The 9,347-nt window shown below is 65.2% G+C and overlaps 1 protein-coding gene across 5 annotated transcripts in view; it reads left to right on the top strand.

The window, feature by feature from the left end:
* Positions 1–9,347, top strand: part of LOC125465443 (ubiquitin-conjugating enzyme E2 E2) — a 248,649-nt gene that overhangs the window by 55,719 nt on the left and 183,583 nt on the right. The window lies entirely within an intron of this gene.

Here is a 9,347-nt window from a genome sequence, read left to right as displayed (position 1 = left end):
AGTCTCTCACTCTCTCTCGCGCTCTCTCTCTCGCTCTCTCTCGCGCGCTCTCTCTCTTTTGCTCTCGCGCGCTCTCGCTGTCTCTCTCTCTCTCTCTCGTGCGCTCTCGCTGTCTCTCTCTCTGTCGCGCTTGTCTCTCTCTCGCGTGCGCTCTCGCTGTCTTGCGCGCGCGCTCTCGCTTTCTCTCTCTCTCGCGCGTGCACTCTCTCTGCCTCTCTCTCGCGCTCTTGCTCGCGCACTGTGCTCTCGCTGTCTCTCGCACGCTCTCTCTCGCGCGCGCTCTCGCTCTCTTTCTCTCGCGCGCCCTCGCTCGTTCTCGCTCGCTCCCTCTCGCGCGCTGTCTCGCTCTCGCTGTCTCGCCGCGGTCTCTCTCTCTCTCGCATGCGAGTTCTCGCTTGGCGCGCGCTCTCGCTGTCTCTCTCACTCACGCGTGCGCGGCTCTCGCTGTCTCTCTCTCACTCGCTGTCTCTTGCGCGCTTTCTCTATCGCGCGCGCTGTCACTGTCTCTCTCGCGCGCGCGCACTCTCACTGTCTCGCTCGCTTTCGCTCGCTCTCGCGCGCTCTCGCTCGCTCGCTCTCTCTCGCGCGCTGTCTCGCTCATGCGCACTCTCTCTGTCGCATGCGTGTTCTCGCTCTCGCAGTCTCTCTCACTCTCGCGCGCGCTTTTGCTGTCTCTCTCTCGCTCGCTGTCTCCCGCGTGCTCTCTCACGCTCGCTCTCACTGTCTTGCGCGCCGCGCGCGCCCTCTCACTGTCTCTCGCTCGCTGTCGCTGGCTGTCTCTCACGCGCTCTCGCTGGCTCTCTCTCACGCGCTGTCTCGCGCGCGCTCTCTCTCTCTTGCATGCGTGTTCTCGGCTCTCGCACGCTCTTGCTGTCTCTCTGTTGCGCGCTGCCTTCGCTGTCTCTCTCTCACGCGCTCTTGCTGTCTCGCTCTCGCGCGTTGTCTCAATCTGCGCGCAGCTCTCGCCGTCTCTCTCTCTCGCGCGTGCCTGCGCGCGCTCCCACACGCTTTCTCTCTCGCGCGCTTTCGCTGTCTTGCGCGCTCTCTCTCTCGCTCTCTCTCTCGCTCTCTCATCTCGCTCTCTCTCGCGCGCTGTCTCCCTCTCGCTGTCTCCCTCTCGCTTGTCTCCCTCTCGCTGTCTCCCTCTCGCTGTCTCGCTCTCGCTGTCTCGCTCTCGCTGTCACTCTCTCGCTGTCACTCTCTCGCTGTCACTCTCATGCGTGCGCTCTCTCTCTCATGCGTGTTCTCGCTCTTGCGCGCTCTCGCTGTCTCTCTCTCTCGTACGCGCGCTCTCTCTCTCTCTCTCTCTCTCTCGCCATCTCTCTCGCGCGCGCGCTTTCGCCGACTCTCTCTCTCTCTGTCGCGCTGTCTCTCGCGCGCGCTCTTGCTTGCTCTCTCTCGCGCGCGTTCTTGCCTGCTCTCTCTCGCGCGCGCTCTTGCTTGCTCTCTCTCTCGCGCGCTCTTGCTTGCTCTCCCGCGCGCGGCTCTTGCTTGCTCTCCCGCGCGCGCTCTCGCTGTCTCTCTCTCGCGCGTGCGTGCACTCTCGCTGTCTCTCTCTCGTGCTCTCTCGCACGCGCACGTGCTCTCGCTGTCTCTCTCTCGCACACGCGCACGCTCTCGCTGTCTCTCTCTCGCACGCGTGCCGCTCTCGCTGTCTCTGTCTCGCACGCGCGCGCACTCTCGCTGTCTCTCTCTCGCGCGCTGTCTCTCTCTCGCGCGCTGTCTCTCTCTCGCGCGCTGTCTCTCTCTCGCTCGCTCTCTCTCGCGCTCTCTTGCTCGCTGTCTCTCGCGCGCTCTCGCTCGCGCTCTCTCACGCGCTGTCTCGCTGTCGCTGTCTTGCGTGCGCTCTCACTGTCACTCTCGTGCTGTGCGCGATCTCTCTCTCTCTCGCATGCGTGTTCTCGCTCTCGCGCGCCCTCGCTGTCTCTCTCTCTCTCTCTCTCTCTCTCTCTCTCGCGTGCTCTCGCTGTCTCTCTCTCGTGCATGTGTGCTCTCGCCGTCTTCTCTCTCGCGTGTGCGCGCACTCTCGCTGTCTCTCGTGCGCGCGCTCTCGCCGTCTCTCTCTCTCTCTCTCTCTCTGTCGCGCTGTCTCGCTCTTGTGTGTGCGTGCTCTCACTGTCTCTCTCTCGCGCGTTGTCTCTCTCTGGCGCGCGCTCTCGCCGTCTCTCTATCTCGCGCGTGCACGCGCGCTCTCGCTCTCCCTCGCGCGTTCTCGCTCTCACTCGCTCTCGCGTGCTCTCGCTGTGTGTCTCTCTCGCGCTCTCGCTGTCTGTCTCTCTCGCGCGCGCTCTCTCGCTGCCTCTCTCTCTCGCGCGCGCTCTCTCGCTGCCTCTCTCTCGCGCGCGCTCTCTCGCTGCCTCTCTCTCGCGCGCGCTCTCTCGCTGCCTCTCTCTCTCGCGCACGCTCTCTCGCTGCCTCTCTCTCTCGCGCGCGCGCGCTCTCGCTGTCTCTCTCTCTCGCGCACGCGCGCTCTCGCTGTCTCTCTCTTGCGCGCTCTCGCGATCTGTCTCTCTCTCTCTCTCTCTCTCTCTCTCTCTTTCTCTCTCTCTCTCTCTCTCCCCTCTCTCTTCTCTCTCTCTCACTCCCCCCTCTCTCTCACTCCCCCCACTCACTACCCCCCATCTCTCCCCCCCCTCTCTCTCTCTCTTTCTCTCTCTCTCTCTCTCCCCCTCTCCCCCTCTCTCTCTCTCTTCCCCCCCCGGCTTCCCCCCGTCTCTTGCGCTCTCTCTCTCTCACACGCTTTCTCTCTCTCACGCGCTTTCTCTCTCTCACGCGCTTTCGCTCTTTCTCACGGGCTTTCGCTGTCTCTCGTGCGCGCTCTCAGTCTCGCGCTCTCGCTCACGTTCTCTCTCTCTCGCTCTCTCTCTCTCTCGCGCGCTCTCTCTCTTTTGCTCTCGCGCGCTCTCGCTGTCTCTCTCTCGCGCGCGCGCACTCTCGCCGTCTCTCTCTCTGTCGCATGCGTGTTCTCGCTCTCGCAGTCTCTCTCGCGCGCGCGCGCTTTCGCTGTCTCTCGCATGCTCTCTCGCGCGCTTTCTCTCTCACGCTCGCTCTCACTGTCTTGCGCGCCGCGCGCGCCCTCTCACTGTCTCCCGCTCGCTCTCGCTCGCTGTCGCTGGCTGTCTCTCACGCGCTCTCGCTGGCTCTCTCTCACGCGCTGTCTCGCGCGCGCTCTCTCCCTCTCGCATGCGTGTTCTCGTTCTCGCACGCTCTTGCTGTCTCTCTCTCGCGCGCGCCTTCACTGTCTCTCGCTCTCGCGCGTTGTCTCAATCTGGCGCGCGCTCTCGCCGTCTCTCTCTCTCTCGCGCGTGCGCGCGCGCTCTCACACGCTTTCTCTCTCGCGCGCTTTCGCTTTCTTGCGCGCGCTCTGTCTCGCTCTCGCTGTCACTCTCATGCGTGCGCTCTCTCTCTCTCATGCGTGTTCTCGCTCTCGCGCACTCTCGCTGTCTCTCTCTCTCTCGTACGCGCGCTCTCGCTCTCTCTCTCTCTCTCTCACTGTCTCTCTCTCTCGCTGTCTCTCGCGCGCTCTCGCTGTCTCTCTCTCATGCGTGCGCGCACTCTCGCCATCTCTCTCTCTCGCGCACGTGCTTTCGCTGTCTCTCTCTCGCTCGCTGTCTCTCGCGTGCTCTCTCGCGCGCTTTCTCTCTCATGCTCGCTCTCACTGTCTTGCGCGCGCACGCGCCCTCTCACTGTCTCTCTCTCGCTCGCTGTCGCTGGCTGTCTCTCACGCGCTCTCGCTGGCTCTCTCTCACGCGCTGTCCCGCGCGCGCTCTCTCTCTGTCGCATGCGTGTTCTCGCTCTTGCGCGCTCTTGCTGTCTCGCTCTCGCGCGTTGTCTCAATCTGGCGCGCGCTCTCGCCGTCTCTCTCTCTCGTGCGCGCGCGTGCGCTCTCGCCGTCTCTCTCTCTCGTGCGCGCGCGTGCGCTCTCACACGCTTTCTCTCTCGCGCGCTTTCACTGTCTTGCGCGCGCTCTCTCTTGCGCGCTGTCTCGCTCTCGCTGTCACTCTCATGCGTGCGCTCTCTCTCTCATGCGTGTTCTCGCTCTCGCTGTCTCTCTCTCGTACGCGCGCTCTCGCTCTCTCTCTCTCTCTCGCTCTCGCTGTCTCTCTCTCGCGTGCTCTCGCCATCTCTCTCTCTCGCACGCGCGCTTTCGCCGTCTCTCTCTCTCTCTCTCTCTCTGTCGCGCTGTGTCTCTCTCGCGCGCGCTCTCGCTGTCTCTCTCGCGCGCTCTTGCCTGCTCTCTCTCGCGCGCGCTCTTGCCTGCTCTCTCTCGCGCGCGCTCTTGCCTGCTCTCTCTCGCGCGCGCTCTTGCCTGCTCTCTCTCGCGCGCGCTCTTGCTTGCTCTCTCTCGCGCGCACTTTGCTTGCTCTCTCGCACGCGCTCTCGCTGTCTCTCTCTCGCGCGTGCCTGCACTCTCGCTGTCTCTCTCTCGCGCTCTCTCGCTCGCTTTCTCCCTCGCACACGCGCACGCTCTCGCTGTCTCTCTCTCGCACGTGTGCCGCTCTCGCTCTCGCTCTCTCACGCGCTGTCTCGCTGTCGCTGTCTTGCGCGCGCTCTCACTGTCTTGCGCGCGCTCTCACTGTCACTCTCGTGCGTGCGCGATCTCTCTCTCTCTTGCATGCGTGTTCTCGCTCTCGCGCGCCCTCGCTGTCTCTCTCTCTCTCTCTCTCTCTCGCTGTCTCTCTCTCGCGCGCTCTCGCTGTCTCTCTCTCGTGCACGTGTGCTCTCGCCGTCTTCTCTCTCGCGTGTGCGCGCACTCTCGCTGTCTCTCGCGCGCGCGCTCTCGCCGTCTCTCTCTCTCTGTCGCGCTGTCTCGCTCTTGCGTGTGCGTGCTCTCACTGTCTCTCTCTCGCGCGTTGTCTCTCTCTGGTGCGCGCTCTCGCCGTCTCTCTATCTCGCGCGTGTACGCGCGCTCTCGCTCTCTCTCACGCATTCTCGCTCTCGCGTGCTCTCGCTGTGTGTCTCTCTCGCGCTCTCGCTGTCTGTCTCTCTCGCGCGCTCTCTCGCTCCTGCGCCGCGCGCTCTCGCGCTCTCTCGCTCCTGCGCCCTCTCGCTCCTGCGCCGCGCGCTCTCGCTCTCTCTCGCTCTCTCTCTGTCGCGCGCGCACTCTCGCTCTCTCTCTCTCTCACTCTCGCACGCGCTCTCGCTCTCTCGCTCTCTCTCTCTCTCGCGCGCTCTCGCTCTCTCTCTCGCACGCTCTCGCTCTCTCTCTCTCTCTCTCTCGCTGTCTCTCTTGCGCGCACGCTCTCGCTGTCTCTCTTGTGTGCGCGCTCTCCCTGTCTCTCTCTCTGGTGCGCGCGCTCTCCCTGTCTCTCTCTCTGGTGCGTGCGCTCTCGCTGTCTATCTCTTGTGCGCTCTCGCGATCTGTCTCTCGCGATCTGTCTCTCGTGATCTCTCTCTCGTGCTCTCTCTCGCGCTCTTTCTCGCGCTCTCGCGCTCTTTCTCGCGCGCGGTCTCCCTGTCTCTTGCTTTCTCTCACGCGCGCTCTCGCTGTCTTTCTCTCTCGCGCACGCTCTTGCTCTCGCTCTCGCTCTCGCTCTTGCACTCTCGCTGTCTCTCTCTCTTGCTGTCTCTCTCTCGCTGTCTCTCTCTTGCGAGCTCTCGCTGTCTCGCTCTCGCGCGCGCGTGCACTCGCTGCCTCTCTCTCGCGCGTTGTCTCTCTCTGGCGCGCGCTCTCGCCGTCTCTCTCTCTCTCGTGCGTGCGCTCTCGCTGTCTCTCTCTCTCTCTCTCTCTCTCTCTCTCGCGCTGTCTCGCTCTTGCGCGCGCCTGCTCTCGCTGTCTCTTTCTCGCGCGGTGTCTCTCTCTGGCGAGCGCTCTCGCCGTCTTCTCTCTCTCGCGCGCGCGCTCTCGCCGTCTCTGTCTCGCGCGCGCGCTCTCGCCGTCTCTCGCGCGCGCGTGCGCGCTCTCGCTCTCTCTCTCGCGCGCTCTCGCTCTCTCTCTCGCGCGCTCTCGCTCTCTCTCTCGCGCGCTCTCGCTGTCTCTCGCGCGCTCTCTCGCTCCTGCGCCGTGCGCTCTCGCGCTCTCTCGCTCCTGTGCCGCGCTCTCTCGCTTTCGCTCTCTCTCTCTCTCTCGCACGTGCTCTCGTTCTCTCTCTCTCGCTGCCTCTCTCGCGCGCGTGCTCTCGCTGCCTCTCTCGCGCGCGTGCTCTCGCTGCCTCTCTCGCGCGCGTGCTCTCGCTGCCTCTCTCGCGCGCGTGCTCTCGCTGCCTCTCTCGCGCGCGTGCTCTCGCTGCCTCTTTCGCGCGCGCGCTCTTGCTGCCTCTCTCGCTGCCTCTCTCGCGCGCGCTCTCTCCCTGTCAGTCTCCCTCGCGCGCTCTTGCTGTCTCTCTTTTGCGCGCTCTCGCGATCTGTCTCTCGCGCTTTCTCTCTCTCGCGCTCTCTCTCTCTCGCGCTCTCTCTCTCTCGCGCTCTCTCTCTCGCGCTCTCTCTCGCGCTCTCTCTCGCGCTCTCTCTCTCTCGCGCTCTCTCTCTCTCGCGCTCTCTCTCGCGCTCTCTCTCGCGCTCTCTCTCGCGCGCTCTCGCGCTCTCTCTCGCGCGCTCTCGAGCTCTTTCTTGCGCGCTCTCGCGCTCTTTCTCGCGCGCGCTTTCCCTGTCTCTTGTTCTCTCTCACGCGCGCTTTCGCTGTCTCTCTCTCTCGCGCGCGCTCTCGCTCTCGCTCTCTCTCTCTCGAGCGCGCGCTCTCGCTGTCTCTCTCTCTCGCTGTCTCGCTCTCGCGCGCCCGTACACTCGCTGTCTCGCTCTCGCGCGCCCGTACACTCGCTGTCTCGCTCTCGCGCGCGCGTACACTCGCTGTCTCTCTCTCGCGCGCGCATGCACTCGCTGTCTCTCTCTCGCGCGTTGTCTCTCTCTGGCGCGCGCTCTCGCCGTCTCTCTCTCTCGCGCATGCGCTCTCGCTGTCACTCTCTCTCTCTCTCGCGCTGTCTCGCTCTCTCTCTCTCTCGCGCTGTCTCGCTCTCGCGCGCGCCTGCTCTCACTGTCTCTCTCTCACGCGTTGTCTCTCTCTGGCGAGCGCTTTCGCCGTCTTCTCTCTCTCGCGCGCGCGCTCTCGCCGTCTCGCTCTCTCGCGCGCGCGCTCTCGCCGTCTCGCTCTCTCGCGCGCGCGCTCTCGCCGTCTCGCTCTCTCGCGCGCGCGCTCTCGCCGTCTCGCTCTCTCGCGCGCTCTCGCCGCCTTGCGCTCTCGCCGTCTCGCTCTCTCGCGCGTGCGTGCGCGCTCTCGAGTGCTCTCTCTCTCTCTCGCGCGCTCGCTCGTTCTCTCGCTCCTGCGCCTCGTGCTCTCTCGCTCCTGCGCCACGCTCTCTCGCTCGCTCTCTCGCACTCTCGCACGTGCTCTCGCTCTCTCTCTCTCTCGCGCGCGCACTCTCGCCGTCTCTGTCTTGCGCACACGCTCTCGCCGTCTCGCTCACTCGCGCGTGCGTGCGCGCTCTCGCGTGCTCTCTCTCTCACGCGCTCTCGCTGTCTCTCTCGCGCGCTCGCTCGTTCTCTCGCTCCTGCGCCTCGCGCTCTCTCGCTCCTGCGCCACGCTCTCTCGCTCTCTCTCTCTCTCGCACTCTCGCACGTGCTCTCGCTCTCTCTCTCTCGCTGTCTCTCTCGGCGCGCGCTCTCGCTGTCTCTCTCGCGTGCGCGCTCTCGCCGTCTCTGTCTTGCGCGCACGCTCTCGCCGTCTCGCTCTCTCGCGCGCGCTCTCTCGCTGTCTCTCTCTCGCGAGCTCTCGCTGTCTCGCTCTCGCGCGCGCGTGCCCTCGCTGCCTCTCTCTCGCGCGTTGTCTCTCTCTGGCGCGCGCTCTCGCCGTCTCTCTCTCTCTCGTGCGTGCGCTCTCGCTGTCTCTCTCTCTCTCTCTCTCTCTCTCGCGCTGTCTCGCTATTGCGCGCGTGCGCTCTCGCTGTCTCTCTCTCGCGAGCTCTCGCTGTCTCGCTCTCGCGCGCGCGTGCACTCGCTGCCTCTCTCTCGCGCGTTGTCTCTCTCTGGCGCGCGCGCTCGCCGTCTCTCTCTCTCGTGCGTGCGCTCTCGCTGTCTCTCTCTCTCTCTCGCGCTGTCTCGCTCTTGCGCGCGCCTGCTCTCGCTGTCTCTCTCTCACGCGTTGTCTCTCTCTGGCGAGCGCTCTCGCCGTCTCTGTCTCGCGCGCGCGCTCTCGCCGTCTCTCTCTCGCGCGCGCGTGCGCGCTCTCGCTCTCTCTTTCGCGCGCTCTCGCTCTCTCTTTCGCGCGCTCTCGCTGTCTCTCTCTTGCGCGCTCTCTCGCTCCTGCGCCGCGCGCTCTCGCGCTCTCTCGCTCCTGTGCCGCGCGCTCTCGCTCTCGCTCTCTCTCTCTCTCGCACGTGCTCTCGTTCTCTCTCTCTCGCTGCCTCTCTCGCGCGCGTGCTCTCGCTGCCTATCTCGCGCGCGTGCTCTCGCTGCCTATCTCGCGCGCGTGCTCTCGCTGCCTATCTCGCGCGCGTGCTCTCGCTGCCTATCTCGCGCGCGCGTGCTCTCGCTGCCTATCTCGCGCGCGCGTGCTCTCGCTGCCTATCTCGCGCGCGCGTGCTCTCGCCGCCTATCTCGCGCGCGCGTGCTCTCGCCGTCTCTCTCACGCATTCTCGCTCTCGCGTGCTCTCGCTGTGTGTCTCTCTCGCGCTCTCGCTGTCTGTCTCTCTCGCGCGCTCTCTCGCTCCTGCGCCGCGCGCTCTCGCGCTCTCTCGCTCCTGCGCCCTCTCGCTCCTGCGCCGCGCGCTCTCGCTCTCTCTCGCTCTCTCTCTGTCGCGCGCGCACTCTCGCTCTCTCTCTCTCTCACTCTCGCACGCGCTCTCGCTCTCTCGCTCTCTCTCTCTCTCGCGCGCTCTCGCTCTCTCTCTCGCACGCTCTCGCTCTCTCTCTCTCTCTCTCTCGCTGTCTCTCTTGCGCGCACGCTCTCGCTGTCTCTCTTGTGTGCGCGCTCTCCCTGTCTCTCTCTCTGGTGCGCGCGCTCTCCCTGTCTCTCTCTCTGGTGCGTGCGCTCTCGCTGTCTATCTCTTGTGCGCTCTCGCGATCTGTCTCTCGCGATCTGTCTCTCGCGATCTCTCTCTCGCGATCTCTCTCTCGTGCTCTCTCTCGCGCTCTTTCTCGCGCTCTCGCGCTCTTTCTCGCGCGCGGTCTCCCTGTCTCTTGCTTTCTCTCACGCGCGCTCTCGCTGTCTTTCTCTCTCGCGCACGCTCTTGCTCTCGCTCTCGCTCTCGCTCTCGCTCTTGCACTCTCGCTGTCTCTCTCTCTTGCTGTCTCTCTCTCGCTGTCTCTCTCTTGCGAGCTCTCGCTGTCTCGCTCTCGCGCGCGCGTGCACTCGCTGCCTCTCTCTCGCGCGTTGTCTCTCTCTGGCGCGCGCTCTCGCCGTCTCTCTCTCTCTC

Source organism: Stegostoma tigrinum, chromosome 2 (assembly GCF_030684315.1).
Source record: "Stegostoma tigrinum isolate sSteTig4 chromosome 2, sSteTig4.hap1, whole genome shotgun sequence".
Taxonomy (NCBI): domain Eukaryota; kingdom Metazoa; phylum Chordata; class Chondrichthyes; order Orectolobiformes; family Stegostomatidae; genus Stegostoma; species Stegostoma tigrinum.
Note: the sequence above shows the minus strand (reverse complement) of the source record. Positions and strands in the feature narration are given on the sequence as shown.